The 19,592-nt window shown below is 46.8% G+C and overlaps 1 protein-coding gene and 1 non-coding gene across 8 annotated transcripts in view; both read left to right on the forward strand.

Moving 5' to 3' along the window:
* LOC123754415 (fat-like cadherin-related tumor suppressor homolog) overlaps positions 1-19,592 on the forward strand; it is a 669,154-nt gene that overhangs the window by 510,797 nt on the left and 138,765 nt on the right. The gene's annotated exons all lie outside the window — the stretch shown is intronic.
* Positions 6,169-6,332, forward strand: LOC123754713 (U1 spliceosomal RNA). The gene has a single exon (XR_006772419.1). It is a non-coding gene; the product is annotated as a U1 spliceosomal RNA (small nuclear RNA).

Here is a 19,592-nt window from a genome sequence, read left to right on the forward strand (position 1 = left end):
ACGACGCTCGTGGGACGTCGTGTTCTATGCTCCGGTGTATGATGTAGTAGCTGGCGGGCTCACAGGTGAGTTTGGGTTGTGTCTCATGATGGTGGAAGCTCGCTGACAATACTCCAAGGAGAGTCTCAGGACCACTACACCAGAACTGCGGCTGACTCGACTTGTAGCTCCGAGGTAAACACAAATAAAGTGAGCGCGGTCAGTATGGTTCCGAAGAGCAGTTACCTCGTTTAATTAAAGGTTGAAAGGTCGAATTTGATAGTAAAGCCCAGTAATTTATCACGCTAAATTGATGAATCCATATATACTATTTCGAATCCGTCCAACCTTTATTTTTAATAGTGATAAGATACAGATTTTATGTATAATTATGAACAGTCCCCAAGCAACCTATAATGTTGCCTAATAAAGCCAAGCAGGCATTAAGTGCCTTGTCTCGCGTTGAAGGTATATACCCGTCACAATTTCCCTCACAACCAGAGCTTGTGATGGAAGCAAACGATGATGAAGCAAGCTGGAGTACCTGCGGCACCTTCATAACAGCAACTCAATCAATAAGGCATTAATAGGATCTGAATAGGGACCAGATACGAGTCCTGAAAGCGTGCGGAGGATGGGGAGGGGGGGTGAAGGGAGGAGGCATGCAGAGGAGAATTCAGGAGACCCATCAGTGTGGGCAGAGCTGTGGGTCAGCGTGGAGACGTGGGCTTAAGGACGTGTGGGTTAGGCGATTCAAGAGGGGACAGTTATGATATAAATATATAATCTTACATTTTTGGTATAAATTGAGTAACATTTAGCTTACCATTTGCAAAGTGTACTGGTTAAAACAATGTGTAGTTTATGATTAGAACATTGAGGCATTTATTGGCAAAATTTATATTACAAAATTAATATTATGGGAAGACAGTTTAAAGGAGAGCTAATATAAAATAATCATACTTTTTGAATTTATTGGAATTTACAACCCTTAGCATTCTACACCAGAAGCTGCAAATTCCAATATAAATGAGTTTCCCCTTCTTCTAGTACAATAAACTTTAAAATGGCTTAGAATGTTATCTATTACATTAGGTATCTTTAACTTGTTAAAAAATTAATTACGAAAGTTATTCAAGCTTAACTCCTTACACTTTCCATGTCTTGTCTGGAGTTAATACTCAAATATAGTTGTAATTATTTGTTCCCTGCTTGTGACCCAAACACTTGGGGTGGAGGGTAGAGCGACGGTCTCGTTTCATGCGGGTCGGCGTTCAATCCCTGACCGTCCAAGTGCGTGGGCACCATTCTTTTTCTCCCTGTCCCATCCCAAATCCTTATCCTGTCCCCTTCCAAGTGCTATATAGTCGTAATGGCTTGGCGCTTTTCCCTTGATAATTCCCTCCTTCCTTGTGATGGTTCCGGGCATGAATGCTCCAGCGGCCCGGTCAACCAGGCTGTAGTCGCCGCTGCTCACAATCTATCGTATGAATCACAGCCCGGTTGATCAGGTATCTTTGGAGGCGTTGATCACGTTCTCTTCTGAACGCCATGAGAGGTCGGCTAATTACGCCCCTCTATATGTGAAGGGAATTGTCGGGAAAGCACCAAGCCATTACGACTATATAGCACTGGGAAAGTGTCAGGATAAGGATTTGAAATGGGTCGGAGAGGGGGGGGGGGGGAAAGGAATGGCTTCCAACCACTTGGGCGGTCGGGGATTGAACGCCGACCCTGCATGAAGCGAGACCGTCGCTCTACCGTCCAGTCCAAGTGGTTGGACCCCTATATGTGAAGGAAGAGTGTTGAAGAGTCTTAGACCCGCGATGTTGATAGAATTGTCTCAACGTACCTATTTTTTATCGGACATAAATACCACCTCTCTTGTTTAAATTTATGTCAAACAGATTATATGGAAATAAGTTACCAGGATGTTTGGAACGTCAGAGCAAGGTTGAGTCTCAAGAATAAATAAGACAATTCAGACATAAAAATTGCAACAGAATACCGGATTCTTATAAATATAAATGACTTCAGATAAGAAGAAAGGTGAATTAAGGTAATTACCAGGAGATCCAGCTATATATAGTCCCTCCGGCTGTATTGCTCGTGGGAGAGATGTTAGGACAAGAAGGTGGGATACGAGGACGAGTAGCTGGGATACGAGGACAAGGAGGTGGGATACGAGGACAAGGAGGTGGGATACGAGAACGAGTAGCTGGAATACGAGAACGAGTAGCTGGAATACGAGAACGAGTAGCTGGGATACGAGAACGAGTAGCTGGGATACGAGAACGAGTAGCTGGAATACGAGAACGAGTAGCTGGGATACGAGAACGAGTAGCTGGGATACGAGAACGAGTAGCTGGAATACGAGAACGAGTAGCTGGGATACGAGAACGAGTAGCTGGGATACGAGAACGAGTAGCTGGAATACGAGAACGAGTATCTGGGATACGAGAACGAGTAGCTGGGATACGAGAACGAGTAGCTGGAATACGAGAACGAGTAGCTGGGATACGAGAACGAGTAGCTGGGATACGAGAACGAGTAGCTGGAATACGAGAACGAGTATCTGGGATACGAGAACGAGTAGCTGGGATACGAGAACGAGTAGCTGGGATACGAGAACGAGTAGCTGGGATACGAGAACGAGTAGCTGGGATACGAGAACAAGGAGCTGGAATATGAGAAAACATTTCCTCATTGATACATCACGTTAATGTGATGTTCATTGTGCAGCTGGGATATGAGGACAAGGAGCGGGGGATATTAAAACACACAGTACAATTTATAGAGACAAAAAGGAATTCCTTTGGGTTGTCGCAGTTTTCACCTGTCTCAACGTTGGCTAACGTGTGCTAGTTTCTCCTGTCCACCGTGTGATTTGAGCATATATTACCTGGCTTCTAGTATTGAAGACCTGTTGCCTTCCCTCACAAAGTGATTTCCTTTTTCTGTGCGTTGCTCTGTGACTTTCGACATCAGTTATGTGGCTTTTCACATAAGTTCTGTGGTTCTTACTATCACGCTTGTAACTTGTTCCCATTAGCTCGTGTTTCCATGGCTCTTGTTGCCATTTATATGAATTTATATGACTCCTGTTTTCACTGTTGTGGTTCTTCCTCTTAGGAACCGTCTTGAGACAGCTGCGTGGGTGTGTGTAAGAAGTACTGACAACGTGACGAGCGGTTACGCCCTCTATGGGTCGGGCCCGCTACCTTACCTTGAGGTGTTTTCGGGGCTTAGCGTCCCCGCGGCCCGGTTGTCAGGCAGGCCTCCTCGTTGCTGGACTGGTCAACCAGGCTGTTGGACGCGGCTGCTCGCAGCTTGACGTATGAATCACAGCCTGGCTGTGTTCGAGAACGCTTTACGCTTGTGTGTACGCTTTAGCCACAAGCTAAAGCCCCGCGCATATTGTAACCCTGCAAGTTTAAAAAAAAATAGGTAGCCATTATGTAGAACAAACTATCGTATTTGCCGTCGGATATGGTGCATGTTTTTTAGTCCACCACCAATATATTTAATATATTTACGTGTACAGTATCAAATTTCCCCATACAGAAAAAAATTAAAATTTACTTTCAATAAATATGTTGTGAAACACTACTTTTTTTCTTCAAAAATGTTTGTTGTATAGCACCTTAAAGGTCGGCAAATATCCGATACGTCCTTTCCTGCGACATTTGATCTCAAATTCCTGATAGAAAATGAAAGCGCGTGGAAACATATTTTAGGTAACAGCTGATTTTATTTCTTATCTATATTTCTATCGCCCAACCACTTTAGTTGGGCGGTAGAGCGACGGTTTCGCTTCATGCAGGTCAGTGTTCAATCCCCAATCTTCCCAGTGGTTGGGCATCATTCCTGTCTCTGTCTCTTTGCTGGACCTGTGTTGCATTATGCGACACTGATGATCTGTGCTTGTTTTATTATTATTTACATACGTGGGTACCAGAACAGACGACGTCTGACACCTTTTAGCAGGCTTTAAGGCTTTAGTTCCATTGTTGCTTTCAAGTCTCTTCATCTTCATTCTTTTCTCATCTTAATTTCCTCCTGTCGATTCTCAGGTTAACCAGACAGCCAATCAGAGCATTTGCAAATCTACTTGGGAACCTGTACGTCGTCTTATTGGTCGAGCTCTCACCTGGTGGAGAACACACCTGGGGTGAGGGTGGGAAGGGGGGTGCACTACCCGGTGGTGGAGAACACACGTGGGGTGAGGGTGGGGAGGGGGGGGGTGCACTACCAGATGGTGGAGAGAGAGGCACTTTCATAGACTGCGTCACGGATCAGTGCGCAAGGCCCGCCGCGGGCATAGACAGGTTGCTAGCATCAGTCCTGACTAGCCATGGACATCCCCGGCAAGCCTCAGCCAGCCTCGATCAGCGCCGGTCAGCCCCGGTCACCCCTGGCCAGCCCTAGCCAGCTCAGGTCAACCCTGGCCAACCCCAGCCATCCCTAGCCAGCCCTAGCCAGCCCTAGCCAGCCCAGGCCAACCCCAGCCATCCCTCGCCACCCTGACAAACTTGGCCGAGGTGAAGAAGGCTTTTGTAAAATTGTAAAGCCTTGGAAATTAGCATTAAGTAAAATTAGTGGTGGCGTTTATGGCTTAAGTCCTGATGAGGACGTAGCAACGGCTATTAATAATAATAATAATAATAATAAAGAACTAGATGTAGTGATGGCAGTGATGTTTACAATATAAGTCACAGTGATAATAATATTGAGTTGTTGACAGTGCTATTCCTTGAGGTCACCTTCAGTGTGTTCCGAGGATCAAGGCCCGAACCTCTTAGTTGATGATGGTCTGGTCAACCAGACTGTTGGATGCCGCTGCACACAACCTTAAGTAGGAATCACAATTGGGTTGATCGGGAACACTTTGGAGGTATTTTAGCAAGTTCTCTCTTGAAAATCGAAAGAGGTGAGCTAGTCCAATTCCATTCAGCTAGTTCCATTTAAGGTGAGCTAGTCCAATTCCATTCAGTTAGTCCCATTTTAGGTGACCTAGTCCAATTCCATTCAGTTAGTCCCATTTTAGGTGAGCTAGTTATAGCAATAAGTATACCGATAATTGTTCCGTTGACGACGGGCTTCTACTGAAGGAGGGAATTATCAGGGGGAAGAGCGCTAAGCCATTACGACTATATAGCACTTGGAAAGGGGTCAGCATAAGGATTTGGGATGGGACGGGGGAGCCCCCAACCACTTGGACGGTCGGGGATTGAACGCCGTCCTGCATGAAGCAAGACCTTCGCTCTACCGTCCACCCCAAGAAGGAACAAAATCAATTTTTTTTTTAAATAATCAATGCGATCTCATGAGCACTGAATGTATTCTCAAGAACATACCTGCACAATATGCTCAAGAAAGGTGGCTTCTCTCCCCTCCCTCCCTCTCACAGTATACTCAAGAAGGGTCCCACTCCCCACCCAAAATATACAATAAAGGCTGTGACACCTTTACAACCTTTACAACACCTTTACAAATTTTAACACCTTTAAAGGTGTTACACCTTTAACAAGGTGTAACACCTTTACAACCTTTGTTGTGGCTATTAATCGCCCGTAGGCCGATTAATAGCCATAACACGGAAAAAGAAAGGCAACTAATTCACCGATTTCCATGTTTTAGTAATGAAGGTCAGTGGAAAGCGTGTAGAAGCAGGGCGAGGAGTTAGTTGAGACAAGCAAAAGAACGCAGTGGAAGTTTTAGGCGCCTGTACTTGAGTTTTTATGTGCGTGTATTTGTGTTAATGTGCGTAGGCAGGAGAAACGGTGTGGTCACGGGTGGCTGGCTCGGTGACCGGCCAGCAGGTCTGGGCACATGCCATGGCCCCTTGACCACTGATCTCGGACACCGGACCCCGGACAACAGACCCCGGACACCGGACCCCCCGGACACCGGACCTCCCGGACATCGTACCCCGGACAACGAACCACGGACCCCGGACAACGGACAACAGACCGCAAAGCTCTCCACTCACCAACCTAACCTTCCACCTCCGTACCCTCCCCACCTTCCCTTCCCTTCGTCAGGTAACACCACAGTCTGAAGGCACCGCAAATGAACACTGATAAAACGTGAAAATGTAACTGGAACCGCAGTCCAGCTGTACCATAGAGCGGAAGTTAAAGCTTCTGAGAGTACTCATAGTGGATCTTGCGTTTACAAGAGTATTGCAAAGCGACCTGACACAGGAGACACTGTGATTACGAAGGCCGTTTTCCCAGGACGAGGCTCACCACTGCACTCCTGTGGCGCTGACCCTTGCGATTAACCCAGATGTGGTTAACTTGGATGCGATTTTCTTTTTTAGCGGGGCACTGTGTTCGCGCTCTCCACCCCCTTCTTGGCCACGCTCGGGGAGTAGAACTCCCGAAATCATCTTCAGGTATGACCCCCGAAACCGGAATAAAAAGCGACTGTGAGGACAGGAATGAATATGGTCAAATCGTACACACAACGGTTCGTTTTCTTATTGTAAAAACATTATATATATTGTTACGTAGCGATGTAGTAGTAGCTTAGGTGGTCGGCCCCTCACAGTGGCCAAGAGAGAACTGGATAAGCACCTCCAAAGGATACCTGATCATCCAGGCTGTGACTCATACATCAGGCTGCGAGCAGATGCGTCCAACAGCCTGGTTGACCAGTCCAGCAACGAGGTCTGGTCGAGGACCTGGCCGCGGGGACGCTAAGCCCCGAAACCATCTCAAGGAAACCTCAAGGTAGGTTAAGATATGATGGGTTGGGTTGGTAAGGTTAAGTAGGTTTTGAAATACGTTGTCGAACCGTCTTGTCTTCGATGTAACTTGCAGCAAGGCACTTGCCTACAAGAGTCGGTAAACTAGCGACGCGAAATTTTAAGACACTAGTACTCGCTAAACTGAAATATTCTTCCACGTTAAGTGCTGAGTTTATTATTAATAATGACCATAGGGTGTTGTAAACAATTATAACGGTGTTGTAAACGACTATTGGGTATTGTAAACGACTATTGGGTATTGTAAACGACTGCAGAGTATAGTGAACGACACCAGGGTGTTATAAGCACCATAAGCAGGGTGTTTTAGTACTATAGAGTGCTAAAAAGACTACAATAATTACACAGAATATAAGAGGGTATAGTTGTGGGGAAAATCGTGCTCCAGATACAACTAGGGCAGTTTAGTGTGGCGTGCGAGAGCCCCTTTACTAGCCGAAGTATAGATGTCCGAAGAGCGTTTCAATTACCCTTGCGGTGGGAGCAGAGTCCAATTTTGTAGGCCTAACCGAAAAGCTGTACTACGTATTTTGCGTGAATCAGTGTCAGTGACCTCGCTAAGGTGCCAAGTAGCTTATTAATCGATCTGATTAGACTGTAGTTCATAGGGTACAGGTACTAACCTGGTATTACTTACGTAGCCGTGCTTCTTTTCACCGTGGCGTGTGGCACAGCGACTAGGAAACAAGGAGGGTTTGTTGGCTATGTGGGTCTGCCGAGCGCTGCCAGCAACAGCCTTATAGGTCTGCTTACCAAGGAAGCCTGTTCTCCGGCCTGGCTGAAGGAGCGAGAGGAGCTCGCGATGACTAGGCAACAGGAAAACGGACGCGAAGAAATATATGATTTAGGATTACTAAAGAAGCGGAGGGGAGGAGGATGGAAGGGGAAGAGGGGATGGGAGAAGGAGGGTGAGGGGCAGGATGGGGGAGGGGAGGAGGAAACAGTTTTAAAAGCTGGTTAAGAGAAAACTGCTTAACCGGGCCAGAGCGGAATGTAATTAGGTGATTTTGTTGAGGAGTGTTGGGCAGCGTTCTTCCGGTGCGTCATTATTTCTGCTAATTAATCTTATTTGCTTCATCTTATTGTTGAGATTTTCGCTATTATTCCTCCTCGTCTCCCCCCCCCCACTTCTCGGGGTAGATATATTCATCCTGGCATGTGTGTGTGTGTGTGTGTGTGTGTGTACTCACCTAGTTGTGCTTGCGGAGATTAAGCTTTGGCTCTTTGGTCCCGCCTCGCAACTATTAATCAACTGCCGAACAGGTTATGATACCTGCTTGATGGGGTTCTGGGAGTTCTTCTACTCCCCAAGTCCGGCCCGAGGCCAGGCTTGACTTGTGAGAGCTTGGTCCACCAGGCTGTTGCTTGGAGCGGCCCGCAGGCCCACATACCCACCACAGCCCGGTTGGTCCGGAACTTCTTTTAGAAAACAGTCTAGTTTTCTCTTGAAGATGTCCACGGTTGTTCAGGCAATATTTCTTATAGTCGCTGGGAGGACTACTGATTATTATGACACTGAAAATGTTTTTTTAACGTCCCTGTGGCTGGCTCATTTGGGTACTAAGTTATCACCTGTGTCCCCTTGCTCGCGTCCCACTTGTGTTAAACAGTTTATCTGTAAATAAATATAGAGATAAAGAGATAAAACACCTAAATTATTGGGATCGTCTCAAAGCTCTCCAAATATACTCTCTAGAAAGGAGACGAGAGAGATACCAAATAATATACACCTGGAAAATACTGGAGGGTCAGGTCCCAAATCTACACAGTAAAATAACAACGTACTGGAGTGAACGATATGGAAGAAAATGCAAGATTGAACCTGTGAAGAGCAGAGGTGTCATAGGCACAATCAGAGAGCACTGTATAAACATCAGGGGTCCGCGGTTGTTCAACGTCCTCCCAGCGAGCATAAGAAATATTGCCGGAACAACCGTGGACATCTTCAAGAGAAAACTGGACGGTTTTCTAAGAGAAGTTCCGGATCAGCCGGGCTGTGGTGGGTACGTGGCCCTGCGGGCCGCTCCAAGCAACAGCCTGGTGGACCAAACTCTCACAAGTCGAGCCTGGCCTCGGGCCGGGCTTGGGGAGTAGAAGAACTCCCAGAACCCCATCAACCAGGTATCAACCAGGTGTATCTGTCCTGTCAATTACTCCGAGAATTTTATAGGTATAAATCATGTCTCCCCAAACTCTTCTGTCTTCCAGTGTCGTGAGGTTCAGTTCGAGCAGTCTTTCCTCGTAGCTCATACCTTTCAGCTTCGTGTTTGTGTTTGACTAGATGTGGACTCCAGGCTGGAGCCGCATATTCCATTATTGGTCCGACATATGAGGTATACAAGGTTCTGAGTTATGTGTACTCACCTAGTTGTGCTTGCGGGGGTTGAGCTTTGGTTCTTTCGTCCCGCCTCTCAACTGTCAATCTACTGGTGTACAGGTTCCTGAGCTTTTCGAGCTCCATCATATCTACATTTGAAACTGTGTATGGAGTCAGCCTCCACCACATCACTTCCTAGTGCATTCCATAAATTAACTACTACTGAAAAAGTTCTTTCTAATGTCACTGGCTCATTTGGGTAACCAGCCTCCACCTGTGTGTGTGGACGCACTTCCAACACCACTATTGTTTGTGTGTGTTTGTGTGTGTGTGTGTGTGTTTACTAGTTGTTTACTAGTTTACTAGTTGTGTTTTGCGGGGGTTCAGCTTTGCTCTTTCGGCCCGCCTCTCAACTGTCAATCAACTGTTTACTAACTACTTTTATTTTTCCCCACACCACACACACACACCCCAGGAAGCAGCCCGTGACAGCTGACTAACTCCCAGGTACCTATTTACTGCTAGGTAACAGGGGCACTTAGGGTGAAAGAAACTTTGCCCATTTGTTTCTGCCTCGTGCGGGAATCGAACCCGCGCCACAGAATTACGAGTCCTGCGCGCTATCCACCAGGCTACGAGGCCCCGTATGTGTGTGTACTCACCTAATTGTACTCACCTAATTGTGCTTGCGGGGGTTGAGCTCTGGCTCTTTGGTCCCGCCTCTCAACCGTCAATCAACTGGTGTACAGATTCCTGAGCCTATTGGGCTCTATCATATCTACATTTGAAACTGTGAATGGAGTCAGCCTCCACCACATCACTTCCTAATGCATTCCATTTGCTAACTACTCTGACACTGAAAAAGTTCTTTCTAACGTCTCTGTGGCTCATTTGGGTACTCAGCTTCCACCTGTGTCCCCTTGTTCGCGTCCCACCAGTGTTGAAAAGTTCATCCTTGTTTACCCGGTCGATTCCCCTGAGGATTTTGTAGGTTGTGATCATGTCCCCCCTTACTCTTCTGTCTTCCAGTGTCGTGAGGTGCATTTCCCGCAGCCTTTCCTCATAACTCATGCCTCTTAGTTCTGGGACTAGTCTAGTAGCATACCTTTGGACTTTTTCCAGCTTCGTCTTGTGCTTGACAAGGTACGGGCTCCATGCTGGGGCCGCATACTCCAGGATTGGTCTTACATATGTGGTGTACAAGATTCTGAATGATTCCTTACACAGGTTCCTGAACGCCGTTCTGATGTTAGCCAGCCTCGCATATGCCGCAGACGTTATTCTCTTTATGTGGGCTTCAGGAGACAGGTTTGGTGTGATATCAACTCCTAGATCTTTCTCTCTGTCTGTTTCATTAAGTACTTCATCTCCTATTCTGTATCCTGTGCCTGGCCTCCTGTTTCCACTGCCTAGTTTCATTACTTTGCATTTACTCGGGTTGAACTTCAACAGCCATTTGTTGGACCATTCACTCAGTCTATCCAGGTCATCTTGTAGCCTCCTACTATCATCCTCTGTTTCAATCCTCCTCATAATTTTTGCATCGTCGGCAAACATTGAGAGGAACGAGTCTATACCCTCTGGGAGATCATTTACATATACCAGAAACAGTATAGGTCCAAGGACTGACCCCTGCGGGACTCCACTTGTGACGTCTCGCCAATCTGAGACCTCACCCCTCACACAGACTCGTTGTCTCCTGTTGCTTAGGTATTCCTCTATCCACCGGAGTACCTTCCCTCTCACTCCAGCCTGCATCTCCAACTTTCGCACTAGCCTCTTGTGTGGCACTGTATCAAAGGCTTTCTGACAATCCAAAAATATGCAGTCTGCCCACCCTTCTCTTTCTTGCCTTATTTTTGTTGCCTGGTCGTAGAATTCAAGTAACCCTGTGAGGCAGGACCTGCCATCCCTGAACCCATGTTGATGCTGTGTTACAAAGTTCCTTCGCTCCAGATGCTCCACTAGTTTTTTTCGCACAATCTTCTCCATCAGCTTGCATGGTATGCAGGTTAGGGACACTGGCCTGTAGTTCAGTGCCTCCTGTCTATCCCCTTTCTTGTATATCGGGACTACGTTAGCTGCTTTCCAAGTATCTGGCAGTTCCCCTGTTGCCAGTGATTTGTTATACACTATGGAGAGTGGTAGGCTCAGTTCTCTTGCTCCTTCCTTTAGAACCCAAGGGGAGATTCCATCTGGGCCTATAGCCTTCGTCACGTCCAACTCTAGTAAACACTTCCTTACTTCCCCACTGGTAATCTCAAACTCTTCCAGTGGTTCCTGGTTAGCTATTCCCTCACTTACCTCTGGAATTTCTCCTTGTTCTAAGGTGAAGACCTCCTGGAATTTCTTATTCAATTCCTCACACACTTCCTTGTCATTTGTAGTGAATCCTTCCGCCCCTATCCTTAATCTCATAACCTGTTCCTTTACTGTTGTTTTTCTCCTAATGTGGCTATGCAACAATTCACTCAATGCAACAATTCACTGTGTGTGTGTGTGTGTGTGTGTGTGTGTGTGTGTGTGTGTGTGTGTGTGTGTGTGTGTGTGTGTGTGTGTGTGTGTGTGTGTGCGCGCGTGCGTGTGTGTGTGTGTGTGTGTGAATATACTATTTATGCCTAAACCTGGAACTGACCGCACAAGCGCCAGTGTCCCGTTTTCTAATCCCGTTGGTCGAGTCTGTAAGAGTTTCCCTCCTCAGTTCCTCTTAGGAGGCCCGGCCCGTTACTGAGAGTCGATCCCAGGAATGAATTATGAAGGTCAGCAGCAGCAGTAGGAGGGGTCAGGTGGAGTGGAGGCTGTTGATGCGGTCCCCAGGTCAGAGGTCAGCAAGCCGGTAGGTAACCTTTCAGGGCACAAGACACAATCAGACTTACTCATGGCAGGAAAACAACATATGCAAAGTCTGGGAATTATGATGTCTGTCGGCATGACCGTGAACGTAACCTAACACATATAGCGTCAGCCAGAAAAAATATGATAGGCTGGATTAAGATAATGGTCAAATCCAGGGATAGCGAAATATACACCAGTCACTCCATATATCATCATTCTATTATGCAAGGATTATGCACATCTATAGGTCAACCAGTAAGGTTAGCAGACTTCTAGATATTACCGCTGCTAGGCTTAGGCTCGACTACAAGTACCTCTGGGAGTTTGGACCACCTGCTGATGTAGACATAATTAAATTTAAACTCTGTCAGCAGAACTATTCGCATACTTTGCTTATGTTTTGCTATGCTTATGCTTTTCTAAATTTTTAGACCAGCTCCTGCAGGAATTGCCAGACAAACCGGGCTGTGATCAAACCGATCAACCAACTTGATCAACCATGAAATAGAGGGAATATAGAGAACATATAGGGCAAACATAGACGCGATAGAGCACCTAAATTATTGGCATAGTCTCAAAGCTCTCCAAATGTACTCACTAGAAAGGAGACGAGAGAGATACCAAATAATATACATATGGAAAATACTGGAGGGCCAGGTCCCAAATCTACACAGTAAAATAACAACATACTGGAGTGAACGATATGGAAGAAAGTGCAGAATAGAACCAGTGAAGAGCTGAGTTGCCATAGGCACAATCAGAGAACACTGTATAAACTTCAGAGGTCCGCGGTTGGACATCTTCAAGATAAAACTAGACTGTTTTCTAAAAAAAATGTGCCGGACCAACCGGGCTGTGGTGAGTATGTGGGCCTGCGGGCCGCCCCAAGCAACAGCCTGGTGGACCAAACTCTCACAAGTCAAGCCTGGCCTCAGGCCGGGCTTGGGGAGTAGAACTCCCAGAACCCCATCAAACAGGCTGTTTTATATGTCAGGTTGCTAGCAGGCGCATCCAACAGCCTGGTTGACCAGACCACCAGCCAGGAGGCGTGGTCGGAGACCGGGCCGCGGGCCCGTTGATATCTGGAACCAAGAACAAGTAGGAAATCACGATGATGGTGTAATAACACACAAGATACGCACTAAAGGAATAACTGAAACAATGAGTGGGATTACCAGCAGACAATATGTTGTGTTAAAAGAGTAAACTTGCTTGAACACTTCTCTAAAGGATACCTGATCCCGAGGTGGGGGTTCCACGACTGCTTGCGACCTGCGTCTGGCACCAGACGAGCTACTAAAGCTCTGGGCCAGATTCACGAAGCAGTTACGCAAGTGCTTACGAACGTGTACATCCTTCCTCAACCTTTGACGGCTTTGGTTACATTTATTAAACAGTTTTACAAGCACGAAATCTTCCCAATCAACTGTTGTTATTATTATAAACAGCCTCCTGGTGCTTCGGAGCTCATTAACTGGTTTATAATTGTAAACAAAGCCGCCAAAGATTGAGAAAAGATGTACAGGTTCGTAAGTGCTTGCATAACTTCGTGAATCTAACCCCAGGTCACACACGCAGCCTTGGGGGGACACTGGCCCAGTAACAACAAGGTAACTACATGGCAATCTCCCCTGGGAAATGGATGATCCGAGCGGCGAGAGCCTCCTCTTATCTCCCACGGATGATGGATAATCCGCTCTGAAAATTCAATTTTGTACAGGATTTTTTTTTAGCACTTTGCCTCCACTGACTGTTGGTTTAAAGCTTTGTCTTTCAGTGGTGGTGCTATCATTAGCTTTGTTAATCATAGCAAGGGGGGGGGAGTAGGGGGTGAAGGAGGGGAGACGAGGGAGACGAAGATAACGGGGAGAATTTGTGAGAGACGATTTGAGAAGTAGGAGAAAGTGGTGTGGAGAGAAGGAAGGTTTTAATAGAAGGCGTGCTGGTGCCTGTGTGGAGAGGAATGGAACTGATGGAGTGGAGTAGGGATTAACGTGGATTTTGTAGAGAGTGTAGCTTTAGGGGGAAAGAGAGAAATATAATCTTACAATGTTGGAGCTGTGGAGGTTGTAAGAAATAATTTGGCGGTGCAAGAGTATGGGTGCAGTGGTGGTGCTTGCTTGGGAGTAGTGTATGTAAGCATGATGGTGGTGGTGCTGCTAGGATGATAGTGTATGTAAGCATGGTGGTGGTGGTGCTGCTAGGATGATAGTGTATGTAAGCATGGTGGTGGTGGTGCTGCTAGGATGATAGTGTATGTAAGCATGGTGGTGGTACTGCTAGGATGATAGTGTATGTAAGCATGGTGGTGGTGGTGGTGGTGCTAGGATGATAGTGTATGTAAGCATGGTGGTGGTGGTGGTGGTGCTAGGATGATAGTGTATGTAAGCATGGTGGTGGTACTGCTAGGATGATAGTGTATGTAAGCATGGTGGTGGTGGTGCTGCTAGGATGATAGTGTATGTAAGCATGGTGGTGGTGGTGCTAGGATGATAGTGTATGTAAGCATGGTGGTGGTGGTACTGCTAGGATGATAGTGTATGTAAGCATGGTGGTGGTGGTACTGCTAGAATGATAGTGTATGTAAGCATGGTGGTGGTGCTGCTAGGATGATAGTGTATGTAAGCATGGTGGTGGTGGTACTGCTAGGATGATAGTGTATGTAAGCATGGTGGTGGTGGTACTGCTAGGATGATAGTGTATGTAAGCATGGTGGTGGTGGTACTGCTAGGATGATAGTGTATGTAAGCATGGTGGTGGTGGTGCTAGGATGATAGTGTGTGTAAGCAGTGTGGTGGTGCTGCTAGGATGATAGTGTATGTAAGCAGGGTGGTGGTGGTGCTGCTAGGATGATAGTGTATGTAAGCAGGGTGGTGGTGGTGCTAGGATGATAGTGTGTGTAAGCAGTGTGGTGGTGCTGCTAGGATGATAGTGTATGTAAGCAGGGTGGTGGTGGTGCTGCTAGGATGATAGTGTATGTAAGCAGGGTGGTGGTGGTGCTGCTAGGATGATAGTGTATGTAAGCATGGTGGTGGTGGTACTGCTAGGATGATAGTGTATGTAAGCATGGTGGTGGTGGTGCTAGGATGATAGTGTGTGTAAGCAGTGTGGTGGTACTGCTAGGATGATAGTGTATGTAAGCATGGTGGTGGTGGTACTGCTAGGATGATAGTGTATGTAAGCATGGTGGTGGTGGTGCTAGGATGATAGTGTGTGTAAGCAGTGTGGTGGTACTGCTAGGATGATAGTGTATGTAAGCATGGTGGTGGTGGTACTGCTAGGATGATAGTGTATGTAAGCATGGTGGTGGTGGTGCTAGGATGATAGTGTGTGTAAGCAGTGTGGTGGTACTGCTAGGATGATAGTGTATGTAAGCATGGTGGTGGTGGTACTGCTAGGATGATAGTGTATGTAAGCATAGTGGTGGTGGTGCTAGGATGATAGTGTGTGTAAGCAGGGTGGTGGTGGTACTGCTAGGATGATAGTGTATGTAAGCAGGGTGATGGTGGTGCTAGGATGACAGTGTTGCCAGCTCAGTATTGACACGTGTTCCTTATCTTCTCCACGAATTGTTGCTTCTCGGTGCCAGCAGCTGGTGACTCTTTTTTCCACCGGTTGATGACCAGACCGGTTTAACCAGACCAGAATAAAAGAATTTTGTAACAAGTCCTTCAAGCTCTACTTCGTGTCTCGAGCAATTGAAGATGACATGTTTAAAGTGTTTCCAGACTTAAATATTGTCTTCAGGTGCAACTCCCTAGCCGGAAGTCATTGATTGCAAGTGTATCTGGCCTGCTGATAACACTTATCTGATAAAACAGTCAAGCTTAAGCTACATAAGGAAAAACATACAATAAAAGACAAGGGGGGGGAAGCTATCTGACGTCTGTAATGTTACGTCACAACAGACAAGAATCTGAGGGGAAAATTTGAAGTTTAAGGAGTGATAGAATGATACATGAACTAAGTGATTCCAAAATGACACAAGGTGCTTTCAAACTCTCGCTTTTGATGTATTTTTTTTAAAGTTTAAGTCTAAATTTTCCCAAGTTTGGCATCATGAAGACTTAAGTAAAAAAGAAAAAAATATTCTGGCTTTAGAGTTTCCAGGGGCTAAGTTTAGCGCCCCAGAACCATGATTTTGGGCTCAAAAATCTGTAGTGGTTTGAAGAAAGAGTTAAGACGGGGGAGAGGGGTAGGGGGGGGGGGGTTGTTACTCGTCTTGAGTGTGTTCGTGGTGGTCCGGTTACCACTATTGTCCCGGCTGTCAGCCATCAGTCAACTGGTATAATAGTGGGCCTGGAAGTGGGTGTTGGGCGTTCCTACTTGGCCGTGTCAGGTGCGGGGAAATTTTAAGTCGTGCCTTGACATGTGCAACATTTGACCATCATGCAGAATGCGACCCACAACGGTTGACTATTTCCCCTATATACTGATAAGTGAGCAAAACACCCGTGTCCTGGATTCGAAAGCAGCGCACTGTCCAGGATTCGGATTAGTCCTCATCACCCCAGTAGTCACTTGAGGTTGCGAGTAAGAGAATTGAGTAGATTGACGAGATGAGTAGAACTCACCTAGTTGTATTCACGAGAGATGAATCACGTCTCTTGGGGGGTCCCTTCTCCCAACTCTCAGTCGACTGGTGTATAGGTTGAACTCTTAGGCTCTGTCATATTTACATTTAAAGCTGTATATAAAGTGGGCGAGGTGTGGGAAGGGGAGAGCTGGGACGGGGGAGGGGAGGAGGCTAGGTAAGGGGAAAGGGGGGCCTGGGGTTAGGTTTGGAGGGGGGGGATCAGATGAGAGATGATGCTGCTCCTGATTATGCTGCCACGCAGATAAGTCCGTAACGTTGTTTTATAGCTCTTGACTTTAGCTAGCATTTTTCTTTTAATTTTGTAGGTTTACAACCAGGGAGATTACCTGTGTACCCTCTGAACCCAGCTAGTCCCGAACCTCGGCTCCACGACAGCTGGGAAGTGTTGAAGTGCTGCCTTTGTAAGGACTATGTGTGGGGTGTTGTAGGCGTGGGGGGGTAAGCTGTCTCGGACGTGGGGTGATCTAGTCCAACAGACTCCGTTGCTCGGAGCGGCCTACGGGTCTCCCCCCCCCCCCACCCCCCCACCCAAGCAACAGCCTGTTGGACCAAAGTAATCAGTGATCAGGTCTAGACCCAGGCCGGGCTTGGGGAGCGGAACTCCCAGAACCCGCTCCAGGTACGATCTTTCTCTAACAGTGTGGTGAACTTTCTCTGGCGTGGGGGTAGGCGTAGCGTTTCGTGTTTATATGGTCATTCGTCAGCCTGACGCCCGTCGCCGATTACATTCTCCAGGAGCTCGGCTTTACGACATCATTGCTGGGAGCTCGTCGGCAGGTGGTGCATGGGTTGGGGTCGGGGTCGGGGCGGCCTGACGGGGAGGTTTGGTCGAGGTGCAAATATTACTAACCAAATAGTGTCTATGGGGTTGTGAGGTCTTGCTCTTCATGCCCCGTCTTGTCGTACCTGTTGCGTCACAGTTTAACCAGTCTGACATTCAAATTATTTTGTAGAATCTGGCCTTAAAGTTGTCGATGGAGGTGGCTTCTACAACTTCTTTCAGTGCATTCCACCCTTCATGCAAGCGGGTAGTGGGTCCCCCATGCACTCTCTGTGAGTGGTAGTGTTCCCCACACCCTTCTTGATAACGGTAATGATGTGCATTTCTCTTCCTGTAAGTGGTAGTGGTCCCATCCTGTGGATTAAGGGGAAAAGTTAGAGGCAAATAACGGCTTCAAGACCCATTATATCGGTATTTCGTTTGTCTTCGATGATTAATGTTGCCGCGGGAGGCAAATAGTTTATTGTGCACCCCATAATCATCCTGTGAGCGGTAGCGCAAAAAGGCGTTACAGAAAAAAAAGGTACTTTATCAGACCTCAACGGAGATTATTACATTGACAATTTCATCTATCCTTCACATCTTATAATTACAATGTCAGCTAGTTACAGAGAATGTTCAATTTCAAGAGCGATATATTTACAGTAAGTCATTATACACTAATGGTAGGTCTTATCGCTAATACATTATTGTTTGAGCAATGGAGATATTACAGAGTCATATGGGAGCTGCTGTTTATTATTAGTCTTCACAATGCACTTCTTGTTTCTTAATCTCATATGTCGTTTATCTACTGGGAGCGAAATATGGATACAGCGCAAGAATTTCAGCTATTTTATCCTTGGTAATGAGATAGGTTGCCATATCATACACCGTGAGATAAGATTTATCTTGCAGCCAGGGTCCAGCAATTGTGAGAGGCAGGAGCACAGTGTTCTAAACCCACGTTGTATGTCCAGGGTTATGTAGACGTTGTAATTTACTGTGCTTTGTGATCTTACTTTTTAGCACTCAAAGATTTATATGCTGTGTGATAGTGCTATTGGTCTATATTTTTTGCAACTGCTTAATTATCTCCTTAATGAGGTAGTGCTATCTCCGCTGTTTTAAGTATATCGGGGATAGCACCAGTATCTAGGCTTCGTTTCCCAAAAAATGTTAAGGGCCTGTCATAGTGTATTCTTGCAATTCTAAATGAATAAGGATTTCCAAGAATCGGGGCCTGGCGCAGAGTACACAGTCATACTGTCTATGGCTACTTCAAAGTCCAGTGGGGTTAGGGTGGTATGCGATGAATGACTTTGCATTGGTATCACATTCACGAAGAATTCGTTTTAGTTATCAATCTTCAGTGTCTTTAGTAGGTCATGGCAGCTCACTGAGAGCGTTTAAGTCGGCCTAACCATTTCTTGTAGCATGTATGCAGGACGTCTTCACCCCCCGCCTTGTGATATGCAATATGTCTTCAGCCAGTCCTTTTGCGATGTAGGACATCTTGATCCCCTCCTTGTGGCATGCGGGACGTTCTGACACCCATCGTGTGGCAGTGCAGGATTCCTTGTCTCAACCTTCAGGCATACAGATCACTTACACCCCGAATTTGTGGCCCACGTTGTGGCATGCAAGATGCCCTCACCCACCACCTTGTGGCAGGCACTATGCCCTTACCTTGAAGGGCATGGAGCGATGTGGGGAGCCAGGGTATTACCACAACAAAAACGTAATACTTGAGAATTTATCTGTTTAGCATTTTAGACCAGGTGTTGAAGATAAGTTGGGTCGTCCGTCACCTATATTGGCCAGGCCCTCTTAGTGGGCTTTGGTGGGTAGCGGGAGAGGCAGTGGGGGGGAGGCAGGAGGCAGACCCAGAGAAGGGAGAGGAAGGGGAAGGCCATAGATGACGAGGAAGAAGGATAGAGAAGAAAGGCGAGGGAGAGAGCCAGAGAACGAGAGGACCAAAGAAGGATAGGCAAGGAAAGGCTGGGCGGCGGACAACAAACTTGAACAGATTTAGTGGTGGGGGGGGGGAACCATTCCTGACCCCCCCCTCCCCCCCCCCCATCCTCCTCCTCCTCCGGAATGAATCACCTGTGGCTTTTATTAATTTGTTTTTGTCCACTTGATACATTGTTTAAGGAAAATTGGCTTCTTACGAGGTGGCTGCTGTCGTCGCGAGCCGTGTGTGGGGGGGGGGGAGGGACGGTGTATGTGTGAGTGTGTGTGTGTGTGTGTGTGTGTGTGTGTGTGTGTGTGTGTGTGTGTGTGTGTGTGTGTGTGTGTGTGTGTGTGTGTGTGTGTGTGTGGACGGCGA

This window comes from Procambarus clarkii, chromosome 18 (genome assembly GCF_040958095.1).
Source record: "Procambarus clarkii isolate CNS0578487 chromosome 18, FALCON_Pclarkii_2.0, whole genome shotgun sequence".
Lineage (NCBI taxonomy): Eukaryota > Metazoa > Arthropoda > Malacostraca > Decapoda > Cambaridae > Procambarus > Procambarus clarkii.